A 16867-nucleotide genomic window follows, 5' to 3' on the forward strand; every position below is an offset into this window, starting at 1 on the left:
ATATGTGACAGGGGCATTAGCACAATTCTAACAAGAACTCATTACAAAAGTACTGTCCTATTGCCAGCTGTGTCTCATGCACGATTCCCGATCGCACCGTATCGTTGATTAATAACTAAAGGGGTGGATGCTAACGTCATTGTAGAGTAATCCCTTTGCGATGTAGTCACTTCAACATGAAGCGCTCTATATAGCTCTTAGCACGTACTACCGTTGCAAATTGGTTGGAAACCTTACTCAACAAATTTCCCAAAAATTTCTCAGATATTTGCCAGCGTTTACGTAACTAACGGGGTGCTAACGTCATCGTAAGTAATGTCTGTGCATTAAAGTCTTTTTAATTGGAAGTGCTCCATATAGTTCTTTACACGTACTACGGTCAAGTTAGCTATTAGAAATCATACGCAGCAAATCAATTTGAAACTGCCCCATTCATTTTTTTTACATTTTTTTGCCACGTTCACGTCGTATAATAGAGTTGGATGCTAACGTCATTGTACAGCAATCCCCTTACGATACATAGTCTCTTTAAAAGGAAGCGCTCCATAAAGTTCTTAACACGTACTACAATTGCAACTTAGATAGAAATCTTACTCAACAAATCTCCCGAAACGCTCTCATAACATTTACCGGCACTTTCACGTTGATAACGGATGCTAGTCTCTTCAATATGAAGTACTCTATGTAGTTCTTTACACGTTTTTTGGTTACAAGTTAGATAAAAATCTTACTCGACAAATCTCTCGAAACATTTTCATACCATTTGCCTGCACTTCACGCCGCATACGTAAATAACGGATGCTAGTAGAGTCATGCCGGTGCATTAAAATCTCTTTAACAGGAAGCTCACAATATATTTCTAAACATACGCTACAGTTACAAGTTAGATAGCAATCATACGAATTCTCTCAAGTAACCCCATGCATTTTCTGGCGTCCTGTGATTAATTAAGGGGTAGATGCTTGTCGTCGTAGAGTAATATCTGTGCAATGCAGTGACTTCCAAAGGAGGCGTTACATACGGTTCATACTACGCACTAGAGTTACAATTGGGACATCATACTCAATTCCTTTAAAACAACCTCATTCATTTTCTGGCACATTAACGTCATATATGATCAAGGGATGCATGCTGACGTAATTGAAAAGAAATCCCTGTGTAATATAGTCTCTTCAACAAGAAGCACTTTCTTATAGTTCTTACAAGTTACAACTTAGAAATCACACTTATAAAAAAATCCTTTAGAACAATCTCATACATTTTCTGACACTTACAAGTTAGAAATTTACAAGTTACAAGTTAGAAATCTTACTTAATACAATCTCATACATTTTCTGACTATTTCAGACCGTATACGAAAAAGGCTAATGCTTAGGTCATGATAGAGTAATGCTTGTGCAATATATAGTCTCTTTGATAGGAAGAAACTCACCACGCACTACAGTTACAACTTCAAAATCTTACACAAGAAACCCTTTACGACAACCCTATTCATTTCCGACACCTTAACGCCGTTAAGGGCTGACGCTAACGTCATTGGAGAGTAATAGCTATGTAATAAAGTCGCTTCAACAGGAAGTGCTCCATATAGTTCTTAACACATACTACACTTATAAGTTAGATTCAAATCTTAATCGTAACAATTCCTCTAAAGCTACCCCATGCCTTTTCCGGCATTTTAAGATGTTAATGTCATTGTAGAGTTATATGTCCGCGCAATATATAGTATCTTCAATAGAAGGCTTTCCACATAGTTTCTAACGCGTAATACAGTTACAAGTCAGATAGAAATCTTACTCAACAAATCCTGTAAAGCAGTTCCATGCATTTTCGGCATCTTGAGATGTTAATGTCATTGTAGAGTTATATGTCTACGCAATGGAGTTTTACTTTGCATAAGTAAAAGCCAGATGCTAACGTCATTGTCGAGTAATTCCTATGTAGTCTCTTCAACTTAAAGTACTCCATATAGTTTAGATTCAAATCTTAATCTCAACAATTCCTCTAAAGCTATTCTATGCCTTTTCCGGCATTCTAAGTTAGTTAAGATGTTAATGTCATCGTAGAGTTATATGTCTGCGCAATATAGTGTCTTTAATAGAAGGCTTTCCATATAGTTTGTAACGCGTACTACAGTTACAAGTCAGATAGAAATCTTACTCAACAAATCCTGTAAAGCAATCCCATAAATTTTCTGGCAGTTTTACTTTGCATAAGTAAAAGCCGGATGCTAACGTCATTGTCGAGTAATTCCTGTGTAGTCTCTTCAACTAAAAGTACTCCATATAGTTTAGATTCAAATCTTAATCTCAACAATTCCTCTAAAGCTATTCTATGCCTTTTCCGGCATTCTAAGTTAGTTAAGATGTTAATGTCATCGTAGAGTTATATGTCTGCGCAATAGAGTGTCTTCAATAGACGGCTTTCCATATAGTTTGTAACATGTACTACAGTTACAAGCCAGATAGAAATCTTACTCAACAAATCCTCTAAAGCAATCCCATACATTTTCTGGCACTTTTACTTTGTGTAAGTAAAAGCCGGTTGCTGAGGGTAAGTCATGTGTAATATAGTTTCTTCAACAGGAAGCACTCTATGATACTTTCTAACACGTACAACTAGTAGAATACACGTACAACAAATCCCTCAAACCAATACCATACATTTTCATGCCCATTCACGAGATCCTTATGGTAGGGGCGAGCTCAACGTGAGTATATAAAGGCCATAAGGGAAAAGCAGTTGCGATGGCCCACACGTGCGCAGTTTAACAAGTCGACGCGCAAGTCCTAATACAACTCTAAATTGCATGGGCGCTCCTATTACTCTGGGACGATAAAGACAGACCTGGGAATCCATCTGAAGCCCTCATTTCCGCTTCACGCTAGCCCTAACGTTCCGCTGTGAGCATAATTAGTGCTACTGACTTTCTCGTAAAGTGGAAAAAAGGAGTATGTGATCAATCACTGTCATTTTGTTAAGGCAATGGTTACCAAGAAAAGAAAAGTGCAGTATGTTGTTGTTGTTTGAGATAACTTCAAAAACTCAGGATGTAGTGCAGCTTGTTTTTTAACAGCTCACAAACAACAAATGAGTACAAACTAGTAAAGTAAAATGTTCTTAAAAGTAGTTGTACTTCATATTCACATGGAGCTTTTTTTCTCAATAATATTTTTTTCAGTTCTAGTGCCAATATCTTAGATGTAAGATTAATATCTTTGAAGGCTTTAGCACCAACTTGCAGCCTGCGGTATTGAGTTAAGAACTCTCCCAAGAAAGTGATAAGCATGATTTACACGTTTCTGCCTTTCCTTTTTTAGTCTGAAAACCAAAACTGCACTTTTTCGGTAAGTGCCATCACGTTTTAACAACCGATTGTGTGTAATTTTCATGTTCACGTGTCTCATGTGTTTTCAATAATACAGTTTAAAGGTTTTAGATTTGCTTAACAAAAGAGAGCAGATCTATATGATGAAAAGCTGTTAAAAACTTAAAAACATCGATATGAAACTTGCACTAATTTACGATTACCTTGAAAAGGAGTCTTGTTACACTTGTTCTGACATACTTTCCACTGTATTTGGAGAATCTCAACAAATAGATAAATAAATAGATAAATATAAACATAAAATTTTCTATTAAGAATGACACAGACTGTCCTAAACTCGTAGTATTATGTATTATTGTCGATATGTTTATTGCAAGTTCTTGCCCGAGGGCTAATTGCAGGTACAAACAACATGTAAAATAAGGAAAATACAAAGGTGCTAGGAACTACATTCTATGACTATGCTATGCTAGTGTACATTATACTGGTTTTGTTGGGTTAGACTTCTTCTCTTTAGGCAGTGGAGGACGAATTTACCCACTTCTTTTATAATGTGTGGGTTCTTTGATTTGAATAGTAGGATTGATTTTTCATTGTCAGGAATAGTTGGAAAGTAAGCGTGTATTTTGGATACACTCATAAATAGTTGGTTTCTTATATCATCATAAAAAGAACAATTAGTGATAAAATTAGCCATTTATTTCACGTTTTCTCAATAGTGCAATTTAATGATTTTGGCAGCATATCTAGAACGCAGCTGTATACAATAAGTACAGCTATTCAGCTTTGAATAGCCCTTGAGCTGGTTGAAAAGTTTTATCGATAATGTCGCAGATTTGCAGTATTTATTGGCACTTAGAAATGTATTAAACCGTTTTATCGTTGACCTCGAAGTCACCATATAGACCCACGCAGTCGAGCATGTTAAAAAAAGTGGCTTCATTCAAACAAATGTCTTCCCTGGAGCTATAACTGAAAGACATAACGTTAGGGTCAGACGAATGAGGTAATCTACACGGAAGTATTCCCTTACCCTTTAGGGGTGTCCATATAGACGTACTAGATTACATTGTACGGGTCGATATATGAGCGGACACGTAGGGATACATGGAAGTTTTACCTCTACATAATCACAGTCAGTGTTTGCTATAGGAGACTATGCTAAAATAAATACACTGAAACAAGGATTTATAAAAGTATTAAGACAACATTCATTTCTGCTCTACCAGAATGTCAATAGGGTCTATTTTGATAATATTGCAAAAAAAGGGTTCCAGGTCAAACTCGTACAACAGATGAAATTTAAAAAAAAAAGAACCTACCAGAGCACAAAATTCTATTACGCTAAGAGAACCAGTGAATTGAGAACAGGAAAGCTTAGCCGTTACCTGTTCCTTCTAACAAAAGAATTTCATTCTGAGAAATATAAATAAATAAATTTAAGAAGGCTGCAACTTCGATCGTAATTTTCAAGGAAATATTATAGTAGTGTTAAGTAGCCACAACGATCTAGCATTTCACTGCACAACGTAACTTTGGTGTCAAACCCCAAACACACATTACCCGGAACTTCACCGGATCCGCATCGTAAATTAGTGCAATCACACGTATTGCCTGGCACGGATTACGCTTTATGGCCCAGGGAAAATACTGATCTACTCAGAAGCACTTTTGGGTGTTTATCCAACCCTAATTGCGCAGAGGAGATCAATACCTCCAAAAAGGAGTATGCTTCCGTTTTCTTACACCTATATTGTCTGTACGTATCTGACTTCATGTTGTATATCACAGGTGTAATGGTAGGTATTGGTATGTAGGGATTACATTGCATAAAGGGTGGATGAGTACGGATGCCAATTTCAAAGAAATACTGGCCCATTGTTGATGACTCAGTCAAGTCGAGGGTAACGGATCGTGTGCAATTTGGTCGTGAAATGGACGTTTTGCTCTCTGGCTAACTATCAGCGTAAGTCGTAATGTTCCTAAGGTTTCCGGGCCTGGCGTCCGTCCATGTTTGTATTCTCACAGAGGCGCGACCGTTAGGAAACCGTTGACGGTTCAAAAATTTGAAAAAAGTTCTCAACGGTCTTTCAGAGGCGTGTGACCGTTCAGCATTCATAAAATCTGAAAGTTCTGACGATGCCGAAGGTCGTCCAATGAACTTTCAAATATTACTCAATGATTTCAATGACCAATGACTTCTTGTCTCCCATCATTGCGATAATTGAGAGACAATCGAGTTATCATCGCAAGACATCGAAGGCTTATTAAAAAGCTATTGAAAATCTTTCACATTTTTAACGTTAAATGGTAGCCGAGCGGTCTTCATCCTATAGATAAATGGTCCCTATTGCAACGAGTATTATTTCCTTGTTCAGCTGGTGGTCGGTGATAGCATTGCCTGCCAAATCATCGTTCATGCTGGAGCTATAGAATCGGCTGGTCATTTGGCTGATTCACTGAACCATCTATAATCTATTATTCAATACGTGGCGGGTCAGTTGAGGACAGCAGTATTGGGTTTATTGAAGATAAATATATGAAAGTTTATATGCAAGTTTGTCCCCATAGGCTACGTACAAGCACATGGTAGAAACAAGAGGAACATACATGTGACCGTGGATTAACATCATTACAAAAAAAAGCCTCAAATATTAGTGCTGGCTATATCTAGATAATTTGGATTTGACTTCTTTAAGCAGAGGAGGCCGAAAATACCCACTTTTCTACAATTTGTTGGTTCTGTCATTTTAAGAGAATAATGGCTTTTTGTTCGTCTGTGAACGTAGTGAAGGCGCTTAAAGTGATCTTAAACCAGTTAATCTCACTGTGGAGTTGCTCTTTAGCTTGTCGTGACAGGGAATACATGCGCCATGTTCAGTTTTTAGTTTCAGATAAGAAACTGTGGAGAACAATGACGGCATACCTCAGTAAACTCAGTAAACCATTGACTGATATGCAGCTAGGATGATGAAGATTGTGATGTTCAGTATTTACTGGTTCATTGTACAGGGGGAAATTCCCCTAGCTCTTTTCTAGAAGCACAATGAACAGCAGACCACAGTATAACGTCCCTTAAAGTCCTACGGACTGCAGCCATTTCCAGTAGCGTGTATGTTGAGCTGAGCGACACAGCCGGGATTCGAACTCACGACTTCTTGGGCAATAGCAAGTTCACTATGCACGCTACTGGCATGGCATCATACTAAAATATGTATATAAAAAAAATCAAGTTATCATTAAAAATCATGAAGTAACCGTCAGGTCAATGACCTTTACCCACTGCGTTGAACTTCAACCATGAAATTATTTCTCATGACATGACTCGGAATGATAAGTCAGAATCCGTGCACGTATTGACGTCAGGCTATTACCCTGTCTATTCAACCAAAAAACACCGCAAATTGTTTTCCAAATCTCCGTCTTTGCGCAATTTATTTTCATTTCTGAGGAAGTAGGTTCGAAGGCCACAAGTAGGGCATTCACTGGTGATAATGCCAAGATGAGTTCATCATGTAGCGGATTGACACGTATATGCTGAGACATACCTACAGTTTTTTGCTTGTTTCATTTTTTATTCGTCAAAAAAAGGTTATGTTTTGGGTGCTGTCTGCTTATCTTTGCATCTATATGTGGGCATTTCTGGATGGATTTTGTTTGAAAAACGATCAAGTTTATTTAAATTTGATATTGGGTCTCCCAGCGGTGTTCTGTGGTACTAACGCTTAACTTCCAGTTTTGCTATCTCGTGCTATGATCATAATTGTAGTGTTGGATAGCTCTTGTTTTTTTTAATACTTATTGATCAACATAAAAAAGTGCAAGGCACAGTGGTAATGAACTATACCAAACTGCTAATATTAGAGTCACATCTGGAATCTGAATTATAAATGCAATATATATAAGTACAATAACTATTAACAATACATCATTTGGGTGGAACAGTCCGGGCGGAAGAGAAAGTATAAAAGAACTTCATAATAAGTGTAAATAATACATTAACTGAAAAGAGTCATACGCAGGACATTTGATAAAATCTGAAGCATTTGTTATCGATGAAATATGTTTTGGCTAAAATCTAAGTAGAGCCACACCTATCTCGAGGACGTAATCTAAAGACCCATCGCATTATCCAAAAGAGTAGGCCCTTCCAGGTTTAAGTGAATGAAATGAACCTATTCCGATTTACTGACCAGTACAAACCTGGTGTGCTACACCATTAGGCAGTTTACTGGGTATGCAATACAAAAGAAAATCGTCTGTAAGTTTCTTCAGAAAGAAAGAAGAGTGAACTCTGAGAAGCAGGTTGAAAGTGGCTTATTTAGATGAATTGTTCAAAGCGATGGTAGAACCAACTAGGTTCAGTTGATTGAAATATGCGTAATTAACAGCGTTGATAGAATATGGACGAAACCATGTGAAGATAAACTTTGTTAACCCTATCTAGACCGGGCTTTTTGGGATTCCTGGGACCAGGGGGGGGGGCTCTTTTGACCCCCCTTCGTAATTTCGAAACGGCTTGGGTTACGATCACCAAATTTGGAGGGGATGATGTACTAGTAAAGTTCAATTTTTCTGTATTTTTGGTATCGTTATGACGTAATATGACGTAATTATGACGTCATAATGTCATATTTTGGGCGAAAATCGTCAAAATATGAAATTTCCGCTATACTTAAATGAATTGAACAAAATGATAACTATAAAGCTTATCTTATTAGTGTCTAAGTCTGCTAAGTCTTTTGTTGCCAATGACGACGACACTGATATCTATATGACGTCAGAAAATGACGTGAATCTGTCCGCCATCTTGGATCGACAAGCTTGAATTTTCTAAAATACGACTTTTTCCACATATAACCCCAAAACCCAATAGAAATGGACTAAAATGATCAAGTGATTGTGTTTTGTAAGAAAATAAAAGATTTTGACGGTATTTGAGCAAAAATTACATGTATTTATCGTTGAAAATGACATTGTCCGCCATCTTGGATTTTGACCCATGACGTCATCAAATTAGCATAAATTAGGAATATTTGATTTGAAATGTGACTTAAAATTACACAGGATGTTCATGATATAAATAAACAAGTTTGAAGTAGCAATAAAACCATGAAATCCCATAATTCAAAGTGAAATTAGTAAATTTGGGAAAATACGCCTGTCAGAAACCCGTTGCCATGGCAACACGAAAAATTACAAACTAAATTTTTTCACAGAATTGTTGCCAACAATATTTTAGGAAAAGTCACCAAGTTTCGTAGTTCTAGCACACGTCGTTCGCCAGTTATATGACGTCAAAGTTGGCGCAGGCACTTTTACCCCCCCCCCCCCCTGGTCTAGATAGGGTTAAGATGCAGGTGCCAATGTGATAGTAGGGCGCAGGTGGAGCGGGGACCATGGCTAAAATGAGGAACTACATCAAGACCATTCTAGTGACATGTTGCACATGAAAGTTTAAAAAAGACATTTAGTATCGAATTGCGGTGCACACAATCACTAGCTTTAAACAATTAACGCTTGCAGTCAGATGTACAAAGATTAGGTGCGATAGATCGTTTGGTGTGATATAACCAGCTGCTGCGACGCTGTGTGCCTGTGAAGTCGCTGTGTGACGTCGAACGAAAGTTGCACCTGTCAGGCTGCACAGATACAGATAGAGAAGCTGATGCGTTACGCCGAAGGGCGGTTACTGGCTATACAGATAGTAGATACAGATATAGAAGCTTGTTTGTTCGGTCGACGGGACGGCAGTATCGGCTATTCACAGCTCCACAAAGCCTTAGCAGGGAAGAGCAATTTCTTAGAAGCTTGCATTATGGCATGGTTGTCTTTACTACTTCGAATTCTTCGTTGTGTTTTTAAACGCTTTGATATGATTTGCCAGATGCTTTCAGTGTGTACAACGGAATTACTGTACAACTACGCGTTCGCTTTTGTTCAGCTTAATCTGATTTCCCTCTGTAGCCGGATGTCTTTGAAAAGCCTCATCACGTGCTTTCAAAATACACTTAAGAATTACTGAGCTGTCACGTTTGTGACGGTTGTATCAGATTATCTTGTCCGTGCAATTAATTTCGTAGATTTTTTTTTCTATCAGATGCCATGTACAATGTAAAAATGATATAATTGCATTCGAATAAAGCCATGCCTGTCATCAACCTCATCTGATTATCCGCTGGCTTTATGAAAGGTATCATGAGAGTTATTGTCGATATATAAAACAACTTCCGTCCTCTTTACATTATACATGTAGTTATGTTCTTCCATCATCATCATATTCTTCCATTTTCCATTATCGATATATCATACGTAACCAGAAAACAACTCAACACACTGGAAGGATTTATATAGAATATACATATACAACAAATATTCAGAAAAAATAAGTCGACATGAGGTGTCTACCCTTACAGTAGTATGCTCTTCTATGACGCTTCCGGGTATTGCTTTATATTATGCTTTTGGTACGACAAAGCACTAATCAAACTAGAAAGGCCGACATTTGCTTAAGAGCAAATACAGCATATTTCAGCCATACCCCTTCCCACGCAACATTGGACTGTTCCAAATCACCCCTGCGCAAAAATGGAACATCCTCTTAACAGTACATTATCCCCCCAAGTGGACTGGTATTGTGAATTGACTCCAGGTAAAAACAGAGCTTGCTTCTATTTTTCAGAAAATGACAATAATCACACCTTCCATTCAGAAAATTTTCATCATGACTGAAAATTGTTGAATGACTTCATGTAATGTCATTAACAATTTTCAGTACGATAACTAGGTGTAAGTTTAAAAAAGTATAAGCTCCTTGTGATGTGGGTACATTTATTATTGCAATGAACTTTTTTTATTCAAGTAGGGCATACGATTTAATAATTATCAAGCAGGTGCAGGTACTGTAGGAGCGTTTGTTTTCTTCAAGCTGTAAAACTGTTAAACTGTTTTACTTTGTATGCAATCAACCATCGAGCCTATTCTTATTTTAGTTTAACAACTTCCTGCCAGACCCGGAAGATACGATTGAACCTTGTTCGAGGATTTATTTTCGTCTGTCTGGTCAGTCTGTTCATACCCTGGCGCTGAGAGTGTTTTATTGGGCTGAAACTCTGGCAGTTTAAAGTTACTTACAATTTAAATGTTCAAAGTTTATGCCAAACAACAACAGCACTAGGAAATGTGGCCACTATAGACAGGTGGTCACTATAGAGAAAATGCTGATCTATTGACTAGGAGCCATACATTACACATGATTTCAGTACACTGATCATTAATCATATAAACATTGCACAGGTAAGCCAATTGTTTAGATGTACAATTAAGTTCAAATAATTCTGAAGAGAAATATTGATGAGAAAATAATCATTCTCGCCACTGTCTAACTTATAATTACGTATCAAAACTAAACGCAGATTTTCTAACTAACGCACCTTTCGCCGACTTCATCATAGGACCGCCGGCTATCAATCAAACACGGCTGTTGATTAGACTTAGAGTTTCAAACAGTCATGTGCTGTGTGCCAGTTGACAGCGAACTTCATGCTACGTGATGTTTTACATTGCTTGGACCTTCTTTCCTACAGCGGTGCTTCTACAAAATATTTAGACTGTAACACTGAGTTTTATAGAATAGAATTTGACGCAGAACAGCGTTTTTTGCTGGGTATTTTTTTTGAAACATGTCCGTGGGAATATCAGCGAGGCGGCGACGTAGGGATATCAGACCGTCAACAAAAGTCGCACGGCGGCTAACGGCGCAGCGAAGATACTAGCGCTATAAATAAGCGCTTCAACTAAGGATGGCAACCCGTACAATATTTTTGTATACTGTTGAGCTAAGTAAAGTTTGTTGTTTATGAGGTTTTAGTTGTCTTTGAAGCTTTGACCCGAAATATTTTAAAGTCAAACTGCTGAAGAGAAGTAAGTGACTGCTACGATTATCGTAGATATGGCCCTAAAAAAACTGATAAAAGAAGCCTTCTCAATAGCCTAAAATGCAAGAGCTTCCGGGGGGGGCTTCGCCCACCTGGGTCCCCCCCACAGTGGCCCTGCCCCTGGACCCCGCCAGGGACATTCGGCGGCCCCCGGACCCCTGTCCGACGCTTTGAAAAAATCCTGGCGAGAAGTCTGTACGGCCTGAGTCTTCAAGTTAACGTATTGTGTGGTCCCGCTTATGAATATTAATTAGCCTTCGCTTTCCTCTTCGCTGATTGGCTGAACCATTAATTGAATTAACTCTTCCTGCCGGCTAGACGCAGGTGCAGATGTCGGCTCTGTGGGGTGAACGTCCGAAAGGTCACGGCATGGAGAACGAAAGAAAACCAATTTCCCCTAAAAAAAGTGCTGTAATTAAGCCTTTTACAGTACTTTATGCCAAAAATTTTACTTGGATCATTTTACCAACTATATTATGCCTATCTATACCAAATGTTACTCATACCAGGGTACAGGGGTGCAAAATATACCGTTATAAGACCGTCAACAACAGTCGCACGGAGCTAACAGCGCAGCGAAAATACCATCGCTAGCGTTTCAACTTCGGATAACAAGTTATAAGTACTGTTGAACTCAGTAACGTTAAAGTTTGTTTTTAGTTGCCTTTGACGGTTTGACCTGAAACAGTGTTACGCTAAACTCCTGAAGAGAAGTTAAGTGACTGCTGCGATTATCATAGATATGCCCCTAAGAACTGATACAATATAAAGCCTTCTGAATAGTCTAAAATGCGAGAGCCTTAGGCGGGCTTTGCTCCCCCTGGCGGGAACACTGCTATATACGGGATCATGAGGCCCCGCTTATGAATATTAATTAGCCTTTGGCCTCCTCTTCGCTGATTGGCTAGGTCTTTGATTCAATTAACTCTCCGGCTGACGCGCACAGGTGTGGCTCTGTGCGGGGTCACGGAAGGTCACGTCAGGAGGCCAAAAGAAAACAAATTTCCCCTCAGAAAAGTGCCAAAATTAATCATTTTAAAGTTGTTTATGTCAAAAATTTTACTTGAATCTTGTTACCAAGTATCTAATGCCTATGTATACCAAATTTCAGGTCATTTAATTGTAATGCCAGGGTACAGGAGCCAAAAGTGTCCTTTTTTGGTCAAAAATTGGCCAAAAATCGCAAAAATAAGCATTTTGTTGCACTGTACACCAAAAGTGTTATTGAATTTATATGAAGGGATTATCAAGGCACATCTGTGTCAAATTTCAGCTCATTCAGTTGCAATACCAAGGTACAGGAGCCAAAAGTGTCCTTTTTTGGTCAAAAATTGGTCAAAAAATCGCAAAAATAAGCATTTTGTTGTACTGTACACCAAAAGTGTTCTTAAATTTATATGGGGGCATTATCAAGGCACATCTCTGTCAAATTTCAGCTCATTTGGTTGTAATACCAGGGTACAGGGGCCAAAAGTGTCCTTTTTTGGTCAAAAATTGGTCAAAAAATCGCAAAAATAAGCATTTTGTTGTACTGTACACCAAAACTGATATTGAATCTATATGGGGGACTTATCAAGGCACATCTGTGCCAAATTTCAGCTCATTCGGTTATAATACCAGGGTACAGGGGGCCCAAATATACAGTTTTGGTCTTAAGATGACCAAAAAACCTTAATAAAATCATTTAAGAGACAGATATGGAAAAAATGAAAAAAACGCCCGAGGGTATTGGCCCACTCTACCCTTGTGCCAAATTTCAAGTCATTCGGTTGAGGAACAACGGAGATACCGTGTTCTGAAGATTTGACAGGAGAAAGAAAGAAAGAAACACTAGAAAGGCCGACATTTGCTTAAGAGCAAATACAGCATATTTCAGTCATACCCCTTCCCACGCAACATTGGACTGTTCCAAATCACCCCTGCGCAAAAATGGAACACCCTCTTAACAGTACATTATCCCCCCAAGTGGACTGGTATTGTGAATTGACTCCAGGTAAAAACAGAGCTTGCTTCTATTTTTCAGAAAATGACAATAATCACACCTTCCATTCAGAAAATTTTCATCATGACTGAAAATTGTTGAATGACTTCATGTAATGTCATTAACAATTTTCAGTACGATAACTAGGTGTAAGTTTAAAAAAGTATAAGCTCCTTGTGATGTGGGTACATTTATTATTGCAATGAACTTTTTTTATTCAAGTAGGGCATACGATTTAATAATTATCAAGCAGGTGCAGGTACTGTAGGAGCGTTTGTTTTCTTCAAGCTGTAAAACTGTTAAACTGTTTTACTTTGTATGCAATCAACCATCGAGCCTATTCTTATTTTAGTTTAACAACTTCCTGCCAGACCCGGAAGATACGATTGAACCTTGTTCGAGGATTTATTTTCGTCTGTCTGGTCAGTCTGTTCATACCCTGGCGCTGAGAGTGTTTTATTGGGCTGAAACTCTGGCAGTTTAAAGTTACTTACAATTTAAATGTTCAAAGTTTATGCCAAACAACAACAGCACTAGGAAATGTGGCCACTATAGACAGGTGGTCACTATAGAGAAAATGCTGATCTATTGACTAGGAGCCATACGTTACACATGATTTCAGTACACTGATCATTAATCATATAAACATTGCACAGGTAAGCCAATTGTTTAGATGTACAATTAAGTTCAAATAATTCTGAAGAGAAATATTGATGAGAAAATAATCATTCTCGCCACTGTCTAACTTATAATTACGTATCAAAACTAAACGCAGATTTTCTAACTAACGCACCTTTCGCCGACTTCATCATAGGACCGCCGGCTATCAATCAAACACGGCTGTTGATTAGACTTAGAGTTTCAAACAGTCATGTGCTGTGTGCCAGTTGACAGCGAACTTCATGCTACGTGATGTTTTACATTGCTTGGACCTTCTTTCCTACAGCGGTGCTTCTACAAAATATTTAGACTGTAACACTGAGTTTTATAGAATAGAATTTGACGCAGAACAGCGTTTTTTGCTGGGTATTTTTTTTGAAACATGTCCGTGGGAATATCAGCGAGGCGGCGACGTAGGGATATCAGACCGTCAACAAAAGTCGCACGGCGGCTAACGGCGCAGCGAAGATACTAGCGCTATAAATAAGCGCTTCAACTAAGGATGGCAACCCGTACAATATTTTTGTATACTGTTGAGCTAAGTAAAGTTTGTTGTTTATGAGGTTTTAGTTGTCTTTGAAGCTTTGACCCGAAATATTTTAAAGTCAAACTGCTGAAGAGAAGTAAGTGACTGCTACGATTATCGTAGATATGGCCCTAAAAAAACTGATAAAAGAAGCCTTCTCAATAGCCTAAAATGCAAGAGCTTCCGGGGGGGCTTCGCCCACCTGGGTCCCCCCCCCACAGTGGCCCTGCCCCTGGACCCCGCCAGGGACATTCGGCGGCCCCCGGACCCCTGTCTGACGCTTTGAAAAAATCCTGGCGAGAAGTCTGTACGGCCTGAGTCTTCAAGTTAACGTATTGTGTGGTCTCGCTTATGAATATTAATTAGCCTTCGCTTTCCTCTTCGCTGATTGGCTGAACCATTAATTGAATTAACTCTTCCTGCCGGCTAGACGCAGGTGCAGATGTCGGCTCTGTGGGGTGAACGTCCGAAAGGTCACGGCATGGAGAACGAAAGAAAACCAATTTCCCCTAAAAAAAGTGCTGTAATTAAGCCTTTTACAGTACTTTATGCCAAAAATTTTACTTGGATCATTTTACCAACTATATTATGCCTATCTATACCAAATGTTACTCATACCAGGGTACAGGGGTGCAAAATATACCGTTATAAGACCGTCAACAACAGTCGCACGGAGCTAACAGCGCAGCGAAAATACCATCGCTAGCGTTTCAACTTCGGATAACAAGTTATAAGTACTGTTGAACTCAGTAACGTTAAAGTTTGTTTTTAGTTGCCTTTGACGGTTTGACCTGAAACAGTGTTACGCTAAACTCCTGAAGAGAAGTTAAGTGACTGCTGCGATTATCATAGATATGCCCCTAAGAACTGATACAATATAAAGCCTTCTGAATAGTCTAAAATGCGAGAGCCTTAGGCGGGCTTTGCTCCCCCTGGCGGGAACACTGCTATATACGGGATCATGAGGCCCCGCTTATGAATATTAATTAGCCTTTGGCCTCCTCTTCGCTGATTGGCTAGGTCTTTGATTCAATTAACTCTCCGGCTGACGCGCACAGGTGTGGCTCTGTGCGGGGTCACGGAAGGTCACGTCAGGAGGCCAAAAGAAAACAAATTTCCCCTCAGAAAAGTGCCAAAATTAATCAGTTTAAAGTTGTTTATGTCAAAAATTTTACTTGAATCTTGTTACCAAGTATCTAATGCCTATCTATACCAAATTTCAGGTCATTTAATTGTAATACCAGGGTACAGGAGCCAAAAGTGTCCTTTTTTGGTCAAAAATTGGCCAAAAATCGCAAAAATAAGCATTTTGTTGCACTGTACACCAAAAGTGTTATTGAATTTATATGAAGGGATTATCAAGGCACATCTGTGTCAAATTTCAGCTCATTCGGTTGCAATACCAAGGTACAGGAGCCAAAAGTGTCCTTTTTTGGTCAAAAATTGGTCAAAAAATCGCAAAAATAAGCATTTTGTTGTACTGTACACCAAAAGTGTTCTTAAATTTATATGGGGGCATTATCAAGGCACATCTCTGTCAAATTTCAGCTCATTTGGTTGTAATACCAGGGTACAGGGGCCAAAAGTGTCCTTTTTGGTCAAAAATTGGTCAAAAAATCGCAAAAATAAGCATTTTGTTGTACTGTACACCAAAACTGATATTGCATCTATATGGGGGACTTATCAAGGCACATCTGTGCCAAATTTCAGCTCATTCGGTTATAATACCAGGGTACAGGGGGCCCAAATATACAGTTTTGGTCTTAAGATGACCAAAAAACCTTAATAAAATCATTTAAGAGACAGATATGGAAAAAATGAAAAAAACGCCCGAGGGTATTGGCCCACTCTACCCTTGTGCCAAATTTCAAGTCATTCGGTTGAGGAACAACGGAGATACCGTGTTCTGAAGATTTGACAGGAGAAAGAAACATTACGAATACAATATATTTCACCATACCTATGGTATGGCTGAAATATAATTACGAATACAATATATTTCACCATACCTATGGTATGGCTGAAATATAATAAAAGTGTATCTTACCGAATGAATTACTAAATGTTTTGAGCTAAAATATTTCATACGCCTTTGTAGTAATACAATGATGTACACTAGTAATGTATGCACTGCGCAATCCAATAGAGGGACCTGATTGGCTGTGCAACACAGATTTCCCGCCAAAGTGTTGCCCTGTGATTGGTCAGGCTGTTCCAAAGGGTATCGGCAAGTGATTAACGTGATTAAGTGATTACTACTTTGTTTGACCTTGAAATGTGGCCGACAAATAGCAACATTTAGTGAGAAAGTTTGTCATATTACATCAATAGAACTAGATAAATACAATTTAAACTTTGATGCTTATTTTTGAGAAAACATCATTTTGAAATTTTGCTCACGAAAACCCTTTCCGACCCATAGAAAATAGAGGGTC

At 38.6% G+C, this 16867-nt stretch overlaps 1 protein-coding gene across 2 annotated transcripts in view; it reads right to left on the bottom strand.

Annotated features, from left to right (window-relative positions):
• Positions 1–16867, bottom strand: part of LOC118413226 (5-hydroxytryptamine receptor 1D-like) — a 276722-nt gene that overhangs the window by 14014 nt on the left and 245841 nt on the right. The gene's annotated exons all lie outside the window — the stretch shown is intronic.

Source organism: Branchiostoma floridae, chromosome 4 (genome assembly GCF_000003815.2).
Source record: "Branchiostoma floridae strain S238N-H82 chromosome 4, Bfl_VNyyK, whole genome shotgun sequence".
Taxonomy (NCBI): Eukaryota; Metazoa; Chordata; class Leptocardii; order Amphioxiformes; family Branchiostomatidae; genus Branchiostoma; species Branchiostoma floridae.